At 42.3% G+C, this 17,625-nt stretch overlaps 2 protein-coding genes across 8 annotated transcripts in view; one reads left to right on the forward strand and one right to left on the reverse strand.

Annotated features, from left to right (window-relative positions):
• Window positions 1–17,625, forward strand: part of CMSS1 (cms1 ribosomal small subunit homolog) — a 422,380-nt gene that overhangs the window by 35,796 nt on the left and 368,959 nt on the right. The gene's annotated exons all lie outside the window — the stretch shown is intronic.
• Window positions 1–17,625, reverse strand: part of FILIP1L (filamin A interacting protein 1 like) — a 377,577-nt gene that overhangs the window by 32,728 nt on the left and 327,224 nt on the right. The window contains exon 2 of one of the 6 annotated variants that reach the window (XM_074999517.1): window positions 13,394–13,542. The exons of 3 other annotated variants lie outside the window; for them this stretch is intronic. The gene's annotated coding sequence lies outside the window, so the exon portion shown is untranslated. Of the gene's footprint in view, window positions 1–5,283; window positions 5,361–13,393; window positions 13,543–17,625 lie in introns of all 6 variants that reach the window. 2 more of the 6 variants (XM_074999527.1, XM_074999535.1) reach the window with 2 other exon arrangements.

The raw sequence follows: 17,625 nt of genomic DNA on the forward strand, positions 1-17,625 counted from the left end.
GCCAAGGGACAGTGTTTTTGAAATGAACTTTGAAAACTGACACTGGGTTGATTAAGATGACACACATAGCAAGTCTGCTCGAGAAGGCAGTAAAAACAGAGTCAAAGACTTATTTACTACATTGTTAGTATCTTAAAAAAGTTCTACTTAATTCTTTTCATTTTTATACAGTACAACTTGTATTTTGTGTTCCCAACAATGTAAATCTCACTCTTCCCCACTCTGACCCTGAGTGTCTTAGTCCTACAGTTGATTTTGGTGTTGCCATAGCTACAAAACAATAACAAAAGCATAATTAGCAGTTCCATTTGGACTTGTTCAGTGTTTGTGTGTGCCTGAGGTTAGCCATCTTGTAGTAATGCTTGTTGAATTCATTACAACTTTTTAGTCTTGGTTTTATTTAATCAAATTGTATCCTTACCTTTTATAATGCTGTTTTTAAAAATTATTTGGACAAGGACCAAAAGTGTAAGACCTAAATTAATCAGTAATATATTCAACGGCTATCTTTTAACTAGGTTGACAACTATTTAGCTCAGACAAAAGCATTTTCAGGCTGTACCTTGAAGATTTATTTCTACAGCATGTGGTTGGCCACAAAACCTTAAACAATCCCAACTTTTCCATGGTTTTTCTGTCATTATTTTATAATGTGATTTAGGTTATGGATTTTTCTTGCATTTAAATGCTTCTGTTGGCTAGCGTTGGAATGAGTAGCAATATTTCAGTGTGTACTGTATATGCACCCCAATCCATATCTTCATTCTCTTCTGTAGTGTTATCTCATTCATTACTGGGACTTCTTGTTAAAGTAAGGCACCGGAGTCTTAATAAAGTCTTTGCTGAATCAGGGCAAGAGACTCAAGTGAGGGACACAAATTGAGCTTTGGTCAAGTCTGTTGTGAATTAGTATTTAAACAGAAGAACTATATTCTAGTAAACCCCCAATTTAGCAGACCCTGATTCAGGAACATTGTTCCCCCAGTCAGCTGAATCCACCATGCCCCCCTCTCCCCCAAAGAAAATACATAGCAGCTGGTGACTCACTGTAGCTGCTGCTGGAGGGGCCAGAGCAGCTGCAGGACCTGCTGTGGCTGGGGCTGCTGCCATGGATCCCACCACGGCTGGAGGAGCCACAGTGCCTTCTGCGCTGTGGCTTCAGAAGCTACCACGTGTGTGCTCCTTCCACCAGGGATGGGGTGAATACGCAGGCAGAAGACATTTTGTATACGTGTCTCTCGCCCAGTGGGAGGAGTGCGTGGTGGCTCTGGCTCTGCCGGCGGCAGCAACAGCACTAGCTGTGGCGGAGGCTCCAGCCATGGTGGCAGCTCCCCCAACCTTGGCAGTGGCCCAGGACTTAATGAGGTTCCAGCTCAGCGGCTCCAGCAGTACTGTTGAGTCGCCCATTTTACAGTATTTTTTTGGGGAGGGGCTGGCTTGGGGCGGGAGGGGGAGGCATGCTATGTGAATACAAATAAGCCCTCACATTTAATGGTCTTTCAGCATTAATGGACTAATAGGGGAAGAGGTGCCCATTAAATCAAGGGTTTACTCTATTAGTACCTGTCCTGGGTTATTGTCTAATTTAGGTAAATTCTTGGGGGCACTGTCTGTTTGATCATTCTGAAGTCCTACTTAGGATCTGGAAGGGATGTTGGCAGTATATTGAAAACGTCCTTCACTTATTTATTTATTAAGAAAATGGAAGTTTGTAAACTTTCTGGAGATGTGTTTCTGCAAACTCAAATCATTTATTTTTGAATGGAAGATGCGTTATACAAAATCAGCTTATCAAGGTTAACGTAGGTTATGAAGTGTACTTCAAAAGCCATGGGGTGGGGGGGAATGGATTTTAGTGTGTTAAACATAAATATTTCTAATAACCAATCTTTCCTCACTCCTGGTTGTGTGTGGGTGAATAAGCAATAAAACAAATCAAGTAAATAGTAGTACACATAGCTCTCATCACTTTGTTTGTGTTACATCCCATTCCCTTTTCTATCATCTGTCCCTGTAAAATGTGTGCTTTTGGGCTCATGGATTGTACCATTACTTGTATTTAGAAAACGCCAAATCCATAGAAAAAATCACAATAGTCTAAACAACTTATTCACCTTTGTTACGTCTACGCTAGGCCCCCTTTTTCAAAAGGGGGATTCTAATGACACACTGCAATGAATATGCAACACCTCATTAGCATAATGGCGTCCGCAGCACTTCGAAAGTGCCACTCTTGATCGCACCCGGCTCATCTACACGGGGTCCTGTTGGAAAGGACCCTGCACACTTCAAAATCCCCTTATTCTTATAACCAAATACTATAATGCCATGTAGATGAGCAGTGTGCAATCGAAAACGGCACTTTCAAAGTGCCTTGGCTGCCATTAGGCTAATGAGGTGTTGCCTATTCATTGCAGTGCCTCATTAGCATATTCCAAAGCATCTCATTAGCTTTCCTCTTTCGAAAGGGTGTGGGGGGCTCATGTAGATGTAGCTCTTATGTTAAAATCCTGTTGTACATGCAAATGCCATTTGCCAAAAAATGGAAATAATTACAAACAGTGCAGTAATAAAAATACAGAGCACTTTGGTTTCATGTTTGTTTTTCTAAAAATTCTTTTAAAAATTTGTAGGAGATAAAAACCCCACTAGGGCTGTGTCTACACGTGCACGCTACTTCGAAGTAGCGGCACTAACTTCGAAATAGCACCCGTCGCGGCTACACGCGTCGGGCGCTATTTCGAAGTTAACTTCGACGTTAGGCGGCGAGACGTCGAAGTCGCTAACCTCATGAGGGGATCGGAATAGCGCCCTACTTCGACGTTCAACGTCGAAGTAGGGACCGTGTAGACAATCCGCGTCCCGCAACGTCAAAATTGTGGGGTCCTCCATGGCAGCCATCAGCTGGGGGGTTGAGAGAAGCTGTCTCTCCAGCCCGTGCGGGGCTCTATGGTCACCGTGGGCAGCAGCCTTTAGCCCAGGGCTTCTGGCTGCTGCTGCTGCAGCGGGGGATTCATGCTGCATGCACAGAGTCTGCAACTCGTTGTCGGCTCTGTGGATCTTGTGCTGTTTAGTGCAAGTGTGTCTGGGAGGGGCCCTTTAAGGGAGCGGCTTGCTGTTGAGTCCGCCCTGTGACCCTGTCTGCAGCTGTGCCTGGCACCCTTATTTCGATGTGTGCTACTGTGGCGTGTAGACATTCCCTCGCAGCACCTATTTCGATGTGGTGCTGCGCAACGTCGATGTTGAACATCGACGTTGCCAGCCCTGGAGGACGTGTAGACGTTATTCATCGAAATAGCCTATTTCGATGTCGCCACATCGAAATAGGCTACTTCGATGTAGGCTTCACGTGTAGACGTAGCCTAGGTGTGCCAAAGCACGTACCTCTGACACGGGCCAGGGTATAAATTATAATAAAATTTCAAAAATATTTCAACTGTTTAGGTTTTTTAATCTGGATTTCTTAAAAATACTATTTAACTAGATAAAATCAAATGCAAGATGAAGAAGTTTATAAGCATTATAAAAATATTCCATGTCCAGAACTGTAAAAGAGTTGTATGCTTTTTGGAAAGAAATTCTAGGAAGGTGACCATAAAAATTAATGTGTATGTTAAACTTTAGTTTTTGTTTCTGTGTTTGACATAATATGCATATACAATATGAGATTTACAGGAATGCTGTTATGTATTGTTGAGATTACAAAAAGAAGATGAATTTACTTATAAGTATTTTTATTGTCTTTCTTTTTGGTTGGCAGTAAGCATTTGCCTGTAGAGTTTGCTGTGCAGACATCGTGCTACAGTATTAGCCGATGAGATACTAACAAGAAAAACAGCCGTAAAACTGAGTACTTTTTTCAGTTTTCATTGAACAGATTGAAATTTTTTTCCTGCAAACACTAAGGCTAAGTCTACACCTGCCCCTCCCTTTCGGAAGGGTCATGTAAATGAAATGGGTTGAAATGCTAATGAGGTGCTTATATGAATATTCAATGCCTTATTTACATAACGACACACAGAGCATCATTTGGGAAGACGGGTTCTGTGGAAATCAGGGTTTCCTTTTGAGGCTAGTTTTGAGGCTAATTTGCAATTTGAAAGCAGCACTTTTGATGCTTTGGGTGGCTACCATTATGCAAATAAGGGGCTGAATATTCCTATCAGGACCTCATTAGCATTTTCAATCTACTTCATTTACAAGTCCCTTCTGAAAGTGAGGAGCATGTGTAGACATAGCCTCAGATTTTGATCCTCCAATAAGCTCTTTGTGGCTAGACCTTTAGGAGCTCTCTCTAGGGGTGTTCCTATGTGGAACTCCTTGCAGTATCAGGACTTGATTACCCAGAGCATTGGTGGGTGGCCTGAGGCCCGCATGCAATCTATTGGGGTTCTATGTGTTGTCCACAAGGCTTTGTTTACTGTTGCCCTTGCCACAGGGTTGCTAGATTCTGCTGGTTTCGTTAGCATAGCTTTTTCCTACCAAATATTAAAATGACATGCACTTAAAGCAAGGTCATGTGAAGTGTGTGCTGATTGCACACAACATTGTGAGAGTCGTGTGCGCCTTCTGCATCCGATGAAAGTGCTGCTTGCTATCATTCAGTCAGCACACACTGCAAATTCTAAGGGCACAAGCGCAATTAGCAAAACTACCCTATCCTGGGAGACCATCTTGGTTATGACAATCTTGTGGCCCATTGAGCTGAAGGAGGGCCACCCATGTGGCCTACTCACTAGCATAGGTTGACTTATAGCATATTATGGGACTTTTTGTGCATTTACTTTTTGTGTGTCAATCCTGAAACAGCATAAAATTTGAAGAGCAAATTTTAATTTTGTACAATGTTTTGAGGGTTAATCATTAAAGTTATAGCTATACTATAGCTAAGTTTATTTTAATGTGATTTTTAACTTGCCAAGTATCCTCTAAATGACCCTAATACATTTTACTAGAGAATGATCAGGATGAACAACAAATCGTAAGTAAATCAGCAGGCTGTCCAGTTAGGTTAAATATTTGAATTATTTTCATTTTGAGATGTATTTCATAAGAATGTGGTTACATTTAAACAAAGGTAGATGCATCATTTAAACAAAGCAATCATAGACTATTCTGAGTACTTACTCTCATGGGGCTACAAAAGCACTTACTGAATACAGTCCAGCGAAAATACGTCTTGGAAGCTATTTTTATAGACATGCATTTTAGGCAGTTAAACAGAGTCAAAGCAGTGTCATTTTACTGCTGGTCTTCAGAACTTCTGTTATATAAGTTACTAACCTTTATTCTGGTTTATCATCACACTTAAATGAGATGCCAGTTGTTTCTTCTTTACAATAAATCATATTGATTGCCCTCTGAAAAAAATGAGCTTCATTGTAATTTATTTTTTTCAGGACACACATTTATGGCCTTTTGGAGTCTCCATATGTATTCTGCTCTTCTTGATATCTAGCTGATCACTGGGCAAGATTGCACTAGTTTATATTCAGTGTTGTATGTTTTGTTAGAAACTTATACTCATAGCTAACAGCACATTTTATGGTGTCAGGTGATATGTTTTATAAGTGGGGTTTTCCAATATACTCTTGTATGATGTTTAGTATTGCTTGACTGGAATTTTTGTGGGTGAAGTGTGCTCTAAATTTGTGTTTTGAGGAAACAAAGTGACTGTGACAGAGATGAGATCATAAGAGCTTTGTTTTTGTAATCTTTTTTGCCTCCTGCTCTCATATTTAGTCTGTTCCAGAATATATATATAAAAATACAGTACGAAGAATAAAACAGGCCAATTTCTTCATGGTGAGCCCTTTTAAAGGGCACATTTTCAAGGATTTAACTGAAATGGACATTGGTCTGCGAAATCTGGACTTTGAAAAGTCTCTCTTCAAATAATGAAGGAGCTGCTGTAGCTCGAATTTGGTTCAGGCCATAGAAATGGCAGATAATTTAAATCATGTCATTCAGTAAATACTCTGCAGGTGTCAGCTTTAGGAGACTTGCTTGTATGTTTTTGGATATGTATTTGAAATTCCCTTTTATAATGTAAATATGAATATTAAACTGAAAGGTAGAAACGTAAATGTAATTATGATTACTCTCTCTGAGATGTTCTTCCCAGTAACTAGAAAAGTCAAAGCCAGGCCATTAGCAAGAGAAGAAACATGCTTTATCACTTCTGGTAAATCCTACAAATTGGTGTGAGTTTTGACACCAATATAGTGAAGTATTTCTTTCCTGAAGAAAACCAGTCTTGCATTCCCTTCTATAGTTTATGGCAGTAAAGCCAGATTTTACTAATTTTTTTCCAGTCTTAGGATGTGTATGTGTGTATTTGTTTGTCCTTCCCTACAGTCCTACTTATTGATGTGTAATGTTCATAAATACCTATGTTATGGCTATTTAATGTCCTTTTTGTTATCTTTATCGGTGTTTACGCTTACATTCTTTTTGTAAAGAAAGTCAAAGTCTTCTAAAATTATAGAAGCAACAACATACCCAATATGTTGGTTTTGCCTGGATCAGTCAGCACTGCCGGATGGAATGGTAATACACTCATCCCTCATTAAACGAGTAGTTTACTAATGAGTACTCACTTAAATGAGGGACATGTTTACTTACCTTTTTTCACTCTACGAGTGAACTCCCCTGCTAATACTTGGCTCATCCCCTCCCCTGGCTCTAACCTGCTGTAGTCTGATCCCCCACCAGCTGTGGGGCCCCAACCTGGGGCAGCCTGACCCTCCCTCTGCCCTCCACCGGCCCCACGGCAGCCTGATTTCCCTCTCCCCGCCCCTAGCCCCACAGACTGGCTCTGTGGCAGCCTGACCCCTGCCTCCCCTCCCTGCCAGCCCGATAGACCTAACCTGCAGCAGCCTGCCCTGCCAGACCACACCCCCAACGTTCAGCAGCCTGAACAACGCCCCCCTGCAGCCATCCCACGGACCCAACAGGCCACCAGGTTTTAACCCTCCCTCCCACTCATGGCCCCAAACTGTCCCCAGCCTTTTAACCCACTCCAACCCCCCAACCCAAGGTTCACTTACCTTTCAAAAGCAGCACCAGCTGTTGCCACTTCTTTGCCCAGCTCTAGGAACCAATCAGACTTATATATATATTTTAATGGTAATATAGTGTCCCTCTTACGAGTTTTCGCCTACGAACACAAAGTTGGGAACCAATTGTGCTCATAGAGTGAGGGATCAGTGTACTTTATTTTATAATCGTGCCTCTCACTATTTGACATAACTTTAAAAAAAATCATTGTTTTAAAATAAACCCCAAATTTGAACTAAAGGAAAATTGAAGGCAGACAAATGTTATGATGTGAAAGTTTAATTAAAAATCAGAACTCTTGCAAATAAGGTATGTTCTCCACTGGGCAGTTAATTACATCTGCGGATCATCCTTATAATTCCAAATTATCATCATCCCAAAGACAAATGGTTATACAGGAACCTTGCTGTCACCTCTGGGATAAAACTCAACAGCAACAGCTTTGGACAAAAAATGAAGTATAACTTATTGATCCGTAATTGTAGAGAATTTGGTTTGTAACCTATCCTTTAAATCTGCTTCGGTACCCAATGACTGGAAGACGGCCAATATAACGCCAATATTTAAAAAAGGCTCTAGAGGAGACCCTGGCAATTGTAGACCGATAAGTCTAACATCAGTACCAGGCAAATTAGTAGAAACAATAGTAAAGAATAAAATTGCAAGGCACGTAGAAGAGCACTAATTGTTGGGCAAAAGTCAGCATGGTTTCTGCAGAGGGAAGCTGTGTCTAGCTAATCTATTAGAATTCTTTGAAGGGGTTAATAAACATGCGGACAAGGGGCACCCAGTGGACATAATATACCTAGATTTCCAGAAAGCTTTTGACATGGTCCCACACCAAAGGCTTTTATGTAAATTAGGTGGTCATGGGATAGGAGGAAAGATCCTTTCATGGATCGGGAATTGGTTAAAAGACAGAAAACTACGGGTTGGAATAAATGGTAAATTTTCACAATGGAGGGGGGTAACTAGTGGTGTTCCCCAGGGGTCAGTCCTGGGACGGATCCTGTTCAACTTGTTCATCAATGATCTAGAAAATGAGGTAAGCAGTGAGGTGGCCAAGTTTGCAGATGGTGCCAAGTTTGCAGATGGCACCAAGTTGTTCAGGACAGTCAAAACCAAAAGGGATTGTGAAGAACTACGAAAAGATCTCAGCAAAGTGAGTGAGTGGACAGCAAAATGGCAAAAGAAATTTAATGTGGGTAAGTGTAAGGTAGTGCACATTGGAAAAAATAACCCAAATTACACATACAACATGATGGGGTCAAATTTAGCTACGACAGATCAGGAAAGGGATAGTGGAGTTATAGTGGATAGTTCTCTGAAGACATCCGTGCAGTGTGCAGCGGCAGTTAGTAAAGCAAATAGGATGTTAGGAATTATTAAAAAAGGGATAGATAATAAGACAAAAGATATCATACTTCCCCTATATAAAACTATGGTACGCCCACATCTTGAGTACTGCGTGCAGATGTGGTCTCCTCACCTCAAAAAAGATATATTGGCATTAGAAAAGGTTCAGAAAATGGCGACTAAGATGATTAGGGGTTTGGAACGAGTCCCATATGGGGAGAGGCTAGAGAGACTGGGACTTTTCAGTCTGGAAAAGAGGCGATTGAGGGGCGATATGATAGAGGTATATAAAATCATGAATGGTGTGGAGAAAGTGAATATAGAAAAATTATTTACCTTTTCCCATAATACAAGAACTAGGGGACACCAAATGAAATTGATGGGTAGTAGGTTCAAAACTAATAAAAGGAAAATTTTCTTCACACAGCGCACAGTCAGCCTGTGGAACTCCTTGCTGGAGGAGGCTGTGAAGGCCAGGACTCTATTAGGGTTTAAAAAAGAGCTTGATACATTTTTGCAGGTTAGGTCCATAAATGGCTATGAGCCAGGGGTGAATACGGTGCCCTAGCCTTTATTACAAGGGCAGGAGATAAATCACTTGATCATTGTCTTCTGTTCTCCTTCTCTGGGGCACCTGGCATTGGCCACTGTCGGCAGACAGGATACTGGGCTGGATGGACCTTTGGTCTGACCCAGTATGGCCATTCTTATGTTATGTTCTTATGTTAGAATAGGTATTCATAATATATTTACCTGGGTTGGAAGTTTGTCATGAAGCTCAGCACACACACTCACACAAGAGCAATTGTATTCAGGAGGCACAAAAAATAGGCTCTTTGTAACAACCAACAGTTACTGGAACCTTGATTTTAGTCTTACTTGAAATTGCTGGGCCCCTTTCTTATTCTCCTCCCAGAGGTGCCAGTTCAGTGTTGACTGCTAAGCAAGTGTATTAACTCTTCAGTTTTCTGAACATTTTTTGGCAATTATCCATCCATACAGCTCTAATCACCTGGGCTGTGTCTACACTTGCATTCCTCTTTTGAAAGTGTATGAGGGAAATATAAAATGCAAATGAGGCACTGATTTACATATCTAGTTCTTCGTTTGCATTTGAGAAGAGATTCTTTTGAAAGAAAAAAAAACAGTGTAGACAAGGCTCTTTCAAAAATAAACCCCATCTTTGAAAGAACCCTTCTTCCTATTTTGTTTCAGGGGTTTAGTTTCGAAAGAGGCCCGTCTACACTGCTTTTTTTTCCTTTTGAAAGAATCTCTTCCAAAAAGAGCTTATGCAAATGAAGCATGGGACATGTAAATCAGTGCCTCATTTGCATTCCTCTTTCGGAAGAGGAAAGCAAGTGTAGACAAAACTCTAGAGATCTGCTGGGATCAGAACCATAAGGTTGTGTACTCCGGGTGCATATGGGTAACTTCATTTTTGGAAAACAGAATGAAACCTGCATAGAGAGAACCTATAGCCCAGTAGGTCTATGAAGATAGAATTCATGTGCTGGGCTACCATATGTGCCTTTGAAGGGGGATGCTTAACACAACTCTCTTAATTGGCTAACTTCAGAAAATGTCAAGATTTTGGTATACTGCTCTGTACTTTGAAAGTGCTGGAGTATCATTAAAGAGAGAGATGTCTCAGAAGAATAGCTGCATGTAGGGTTGTTTTTAAAGAGAGAGATTTTGAGAAAGACCTTGAAGAACACTTAAATAGCTTGCTTTGCTTTTGATGGTTATTAGGTCTCTTGAGAACAGCAGGAAAAGCAGCGTCTCCCCACTTTATCCTTTTTGTATGACTGCCTCCTTGATTTCATTTCAAACTTTGCTGGTATTGCTGTCTGTTCTCATGCAGGGCTTTAGGAGTTTTGTTTCTAGAATCCCTCCCTTCATACCTCCCACTGCTCCCCCCAGCAAGTGCACAGGAATGATCTCACACCTAGTGCATAAAGCAGAAGGTGAACTGACCAACGTAGAAGGAAAAAACTGTGAAAATGAGTATACAAGTATTGCCAAGCATTGTCAATGTGCAAAGTAAACAAGAATATAACTGAACCACTTGATGATAATAAAATTTAACGTCTCTGTTCAGGAGGAAACACTAAAGCAGCCCACCCCAATAGCATGTAAGTTCAGAAAGGAACTTCACAAAACTGAAGAAGTTAAAACTTCAAAGGTACGGTGCCAGAAGTGAAATTCCTGCAAGCTGCATGGAAACTTCTTTCAAGACAACATGCTAAAGCAGAGGTCAGCATGTGAGGCAGGCACTCAGCCCCACCCCTCCTCCCCCGTGCAGGCGGGAGCTTGCTCAAAGCCATGCCGCCTGTGGATTAACAAAAGACCAGCCAACGCTACCAACCACCACCTATGCAGTAAAGCTCTGCATCTTTATTTATTAATGGAGCTGTTGTAAGTAGTTGTAGTAACACCACCAGCACTTGGACTGTACGTAGATGTCAAAAGGTAGATCTCGGCACTGTACTTCGGAAAGGTTGCTGGCCGCTGTACGAGAGGCTCAATTTAAGTGTACACTCATCCCTCCCCATACAAGCACAGTTGGTTCCCAACTTTCTGCTTGTAGGTGAAAACTTGTAAGAGGGACACTAAATTCCCATTAAAATACATGTAAAAGTCTGATTGGTTCCAAGTGCTCCTAGCTCGGTGAAGGAGTGGCAGCATGTGGTGCTTCTGTTGACAGGTAAGTGAACCTTGGGTGTAGGGGTGTGGGTTGGGGCAGTTTGGGGCCATGAGTGGGAGAGAGGGTTAAAACCTGGTGCAGGTTGGGTCTGTGGGGTGGACCGGGGGGTGTTAAAGCTGCGGTGGTTGGGTCCAAGGTGTTGGGGGGAAGGGGGAGGTTCAGGCTGCTGCAGGCTGGGTCCGTGGGGTGGGCAGGGGTGGTTTCAGAATGCTGCAGGTTGGGTGTGTGGGGCCGGCGGAGAGGTCAGGCTGCAGTGGGTTGGGGCTGCGGGGCTGGTGGCAGTAGTCAGGCTGCGGTGCGTTCAGTGTGTGGTATTGCTCATATTAGCAGGGGGAAGTTCACTCATCTAGTGAACAAAGGTATATGTATCCCTTGAGTGAGTACTTATAAGCAAAGTGCTCGTTTAATGAGGGAAGAGTGTATACCTGCAAATTAAAAAGTGGTGTTAGAGGACCAAACCAGTTTCCCCATGGCTCAAAAACGCACTGAGAGACATACTTTAAAAAGTGGAAGTTACCTCCTGGTGAGGTAAACACAAAGACACACAAACTCTGGCCAGTGACAGTTAAAAAATATAATTAGATGAAAAAGAATTCAAAAACAGCTAGCTGAAGACACTCAAAGTCACAGACAAAAATTTTTAAGTATATTAACAACAGGAAACCTGCTAAACAACCAGATGACTCACATGCTGAAGGATCACTCATGGAAGAAGAGGCCAACGCAGAGAAACTAAAAAAATTTTTGCATCAATTTTAATGGCTGAGGAGGTGAGGGAGATTGCCTATTAGCTATTCTTTTTAGATGACAAATCTGAGGACCTGGCCCAGACTGAGGGGTCATTAGAGGAGATTTTGGAAAAAAAAAATGGTATAAGTCATTAGAACCAGAAACTATGCACCCAATAATTCTGTAAGAACTGGAATGTGAAACTGAAGAACTACTAACTGTGGTATGTAATCTATCATTTAAACCAGCTTCTGTATCAGATGACTGGAGGATAGCTAATATGAAACCAATTTTTTTGGAAAAGCTCCAGAGTCCGTCCCCGCAATTACAGACTGGTAAGTCTAATTTCAGTACTAGGCAAATTGCTTGAAACTATAGCAAAGAACAGAATGATCAGGCACGTAGATTAACACAATTTATTCGGGAAGAATAAACATGGCTTTTGTAAAGGGAAATGATGCCTAGAAATCTTCTACAATTCTCTGGAAGGGGGTGAGGTGGGGGAAAAGCATGTGAACAAGGGTGATCTAGTGGATATAGTATACTTAGATGACAAAGTCCTTCACCATAGACTCAAGGAAGGTAAGCTGTCATGGAATGAGAGGGAAGCTCATAGATGTGTAAATGGTTAAAAAAGCAAACAAAGTGTAGGAATATATGATCCGTCTTCAAAATGGAGACGCATAAATAGTGGTGTCCCTGCAACGGTGTGTGCTGGGACCAATCCTGTTCAACATGTTCACAAATGATCTGAAAAAAAGCAGCGAACAGTGGGGTGGCAATATTTGCAGACAATAAACTACTCAAGATAGTTAAGTCCAAAGCAGGCTGCAAAGTGATCTCACAGAACTGTGACATGGCAGATGAAATTCAGTGTTGATAAATGCAAAGAACAGCACATTGGAAAACATAATCCCAACTATCTGTGTAAAATGATACAGTCTGAATGAATTGTTACCACTCAAAAACAAAGATCTTGAAGTTATTGCAGATGGTCTCAGAGGGGTAGTCTTGTTAGTCTGTATCTTCAAAGAACAAAGCAAGCAGTCCTGTAGCACGTTAAAGACTTAACACTTTTATTTAAGACCAACTTCTTCATTCAGTCAATGAGCACAGCAGCAGTCAAAAAAGCTAACAATGTTGGGGAACATTAGGAAAGGGATGGACGAAAATATCACATGGCCACTGTATAAACGCATTTATGAACAAATGCACACGTTTTGAATACAGCATGCAGATTTGGTAATCACAGCTCAAAAATGATATATAGGAATTAGAAAAGGTATAGAAAAAGGCCGTGAAAATAAATAGGGAATATAGAGCAGCCTCTGTATGAGGAAAGATCAATAAGATTAGGACTTTTCAGATTGGAAAAGCGATGAGTAAGAGGGGTATGGTAGACGTCTATAAAATTATGGTTGCAGTGGAGAACATAAATATGGAAGTGTTATTTAGAATACCGTCTCATAATACCAGAACCAGGGGTCACCAAATGAAAGTATTAGGCATCAACTTCAAAACAAATGAATGGAAGTATTTCCTTACCCGATGCACACTCAACCAGTGGAACTTTGTCAGAGGATGTTTTGAAGGTCAAGACTAAGAGGTCAAAAAGAAATAGATAGGTCCATCAAGGATGGGCAGGGATGCAAAAGCATGCACAGAACTGTCTTCTAGCCTCTGTTTGCCAGAACCTGGGAATTGGGTGACAAGGATGAATCACTTGATGAGTAACAGTTGTATTCAGTCCCTCTGAAGTACGTGTCGTTGGACACTGTCCAAAGACAAGATAGTGGGCTGGACAAACCATTGATTTTTGTATGGACCTTCCTTTTTTTTGGCTTACTCCCAGCAGTTTGTGGTGAAAAATATTTTGCCTAATTTCTTAGAATTGTAATTATGTCTGATGTTACAACTAAAAACAAGTTAAAAAAATTCCATGGAAATGTGGTTTGAGTTTTGTGTGTCTAATTTTTATTAGGTTGATTTTCTTTTCTTTTTCTTTTTAAAGGGATGAGGTGTTTGGTGAAGTGAAATTTGGTGTGAGCTCTTGAAAAAACACAGTTACGATTAATTTCTGTACTGTACTGACTCAGCTACAGTAAATAGCTTTACTTGGGATTATCTCTGAAAGTCTGCTATGGATGAGACACAGCTTTTGGAAGGCATGGCAGTATGAGTTCTGAGGTGCACTCTTCTAAACTGCTTCTGATATACAGCTTTTTTCTCTCCTCCCGTATCCCCTTCCCTGGATTTAACTGCTATTTGACTCATTCTGTTTTATCTTAGAACTGACCTCTCATTGTTAATATGTCAATGACATATAATTGTGTATGCAATGTGAATATAAAATTTTCTATTCTGAAGATTTCTTTCCTGTTTGACTGTCAGTTTTAAATGAAACTATGAACTATTAACATTGTGGTCACACCTGGATGATGGGTTTATTTTCTTGGCTAGTGGTTTGTTGTTGTTTTTACTATTACCATAGTGCATCCTTTTTCCATTTTCCTTTCTGCAAAGCAAACTGCATGCGAAGCCAGAAATAAAGCAAGTAACTTCAGATGTAACACCAGAATTTGGAACTCCTTGAATTTACGTCAGCCAGGAAATTATAGTTTTGCAGATGGAAAGCTTACAGAAGGAAATGGAAAGATGAGTCTTTAGAGATGTGGTATAGTGGTCAGAGAAACAAGACTGTGAGGCAAGAACTCCTGACTTCTGATCCAGACTGTGCCTCTGCCTTCCTCTTTGGCTTGAATAAATTAAATTCTATATCTCAACTTCTGCAACTATATAATGGGAATAATAAGGTTGACCTGACAGTAAATTTTAAATGATTTAATGTAAAAAAAAAAAATGCTTTTAAAGTCCTAAGTTCAGGTTGAACATCTCTGGTCCAGCACCCTCAAGACATGACTAGTACCACACCAGACAGTTTGCCAGACCACAGGAGGTCAATATTGTCTAGCAGCATTCCCAACACTTTCACTGCTTACTCTGCTCTTAGAAGACATTAAAGAGTAAATTACAGTAAACCCTTAAGTTACACGGGGGTTGCGTTCCTGCAACCCCTGCGTAACTCAAATTTTTGTGCAAGTTGGGGGATGTGGGTGGAGAAGGGAACCAGGCTGCTGCCTGGTTCCTGGCTCCCCGGGGCTTCTTTCAGGAGATGGGAAACTGACCAGCCCATCAGGGCTGGTCAGTTTCCTGGCTCCCAGAGTGGTAGGGAGCTGGAAACCAGAGGGCAGCCTGGTTCCTGTCTCCCAACTGCTTGCAGGAGCCAGGAAACTGACCAGCATGTGGCTGGTCAGCTTCCTGGGTGTGGCAAGCAGTGGGGAGACGGGAAGCAAGCGGCACCCTGGTTCCCAGCTCTCCACTGCTTGTGGGACCCGTAAAACTGCCAGCTCATGTCTGGTCAGTTTTGCGGGTCCCACCAGTGTAGGGCAGCTGGGAACCAGGGTGCCGCTTGGTTCCCAGCTGCCTGATGCTTGTTGGTCAGTTTCCTGGGTCCCCCAAGTAACAGGGAGCTGGCAACCAGGCAGAAGCCTGGTTCCCAGCTCCTGTCCCCTTGCAGAGCTGGGAAACTGACCAGGACAGCAGCCTTGATCAGTTGCCTGGTTCCTGGCTCCCCTCCACTCCTTGGAGCCAGGAGACTGACCAGGGCTGTGGTCCTGGTCAGTTTCATGGCTCTGTAAGTGGATGGGAGATTGGAACCCAGCTGCTGCTTGGTTCCCTGCTCCCAGATGCTTGTGGGACCCAGGAAACTGAACAGCCACCAGGGCTAGTCAGTTGCCTGTTGTCTCCTTGCTGCCTTCCCTCAGCCATGCGCCTGTCAGGCTGATGGTGGCTCCAGTGGGGTTAGGGGGAAGAGAGGGAGAAGGCGCTGTTAGCCTGTGATAAGTGGACATCCAGCCAACTGAAATCATGCCGTCTATGTTGCTGGACGAGAGCGTGGCCACACGAGAGAGGTTCTACCTGTTTTCCAAGAGTCAGGGCAGATCCAGTGAAATCTATTGCTCATTTTTGTACTCCAGGATCACAAACTGATTATGTCTACGGTGTACTTGAAAAATGTGTGTCTGTGTCTGTTTGAGAACTCCTCCTGACTGGTGAGAGGTAGGACCAACAAGTGGATAGGCAGCTTCCTCTTATCATAACTTAAAGCAGGGTCGTGGCTTGGTTGTGCCAGGACAATGGAATGTGCCTGGAATCTGATGGCCTCTCACTGAACCGAAAGGGAAGGGCTTGATAGCAGGGACAGGCCATGCTCCACGCTGAGTACAATGGGGCAGCGATCACGGGATGGTTTCAGTGTGGAGTGACCTCAGGGGGCAGGGCAGCTACACCAGTAAGAGAGTGGCCAGCTGGGGCCAGGGCTCTGTATGTCGTAGGTAAGTGGCCCCCTTGCCCCAAAGCCTTATCCCAAACTACTCTCCCCACTGGCCTTCCGCCCTAGCACTGGATATAGGGAAGGGGGACCCCATCAGCCTCTCCAAGGAGCATCACTGGCAGGGCAGCGTAGCCTTAGCTAGCCTGGGATGCAGCCACCAGTGTAGCTGCTGCTGCCATACCTCTCGGCCACTGGCCAGGGCTGGGCAGTGCACCCGCATGGCAGTGCCCTCCTCCTTGGACTGCAGCCACTGGCTGGTCTTGAGGCTACCCTGAGCACCCTCCCCACATGCACACCTCCCATCTTCCTGCCCTGAGTCCCCCAGAAGGACTGACTGGAGCAGTCCTGGGAATATCTGCTAGTTTTTAAATAAGTTTATTGGAGTGGAGGGGGGAAGGGAGGTGTATTTGTGTTCTACATCTTCCTTTTTTTTTAAAAAAAAGAGTGCATTCTGGATTACGTATTGCTGGAAAACTCTGGCCTTCTCAGCAGCCTGATATTAGATCCTTTCAAGTATCTACTGTTACTGAATACTCAAAGCCTTACAGGTAAGCAACTTGTTAAATTTTCTCTATGACCATGTGTGTCTGGAGGTATGTATTATCTCTGCAAAATATGTGTCTCAGCCAGTAAGTTGCTTTTATAATGCAGCAAGTGAAAACTATGTGCAAGAGTTAACTGTAGTTACAGTAGAAAATCTTTTATAGTTCTTCTATAATACTTGCTTTGAACATCTCTAAACAGATTACCAAAATTAGTGCATTAATCTTCCCAACCCCTATGTGTGATAGGAAAGTGTTCTTCCTCTCTCTTCCTAGATGGGGAAATGAAAGCAAAGACAGATTAAATGACTTGCCCAACATAGGGAAATCTTTGAAGGGGCTGGAAATAGAAGTGACATTTCCTAGTCTGTGGCTAAGCGCTCCATTACTGCAGTAAATGCTACCTACTGAAGAGGTCCCGACATGTGACGTTTCTAAGTAAACTTTGTTTATTATGCATAAAATTGCAGCAGCACTTTCATAATGTTTTTTGCCTCTGCTCTGAAGTTTCAAGGGAAAAATAAATTTAATTTCAGATCCTAGAGCTAAGCATTCATAATTACTGCTAATTAACAAACATACTACAATAGTCGTCAGATAATTAAATTTTAAGGTGACAATAAAAATACGATATTGGGGAGCCTGTCTACATTTTGTTTAAGTAGAATCCATAAAACAATGTGAAACTCTGGTTTTCAGCCCATTTTTACTGAGTGGGTAAACAAGAGACCTGTACTTTCTGACTGGTTGTGTGAGTGGTGCTGCTGATTTAAGAGAATACAGAACAGAGCCCTTTATTTCAAATTTCTGTAGCTGACTTTTTGCAAACGTGATAGAAATGT

This window comes from Carettochelys insculpta, chromosome 1, assembly GCF_033958435.1.
Source record: "Carettochelys insculpta isolate YL-2023 chromosome 1, ASM3395843v1, whole genome shotgun sequence".
Lineage (NCBI taxonomy): Eukaryota > Metazoa > Chordata > Testudines > Carettochelyidae > Carettochelys > Carettochelys insculpta.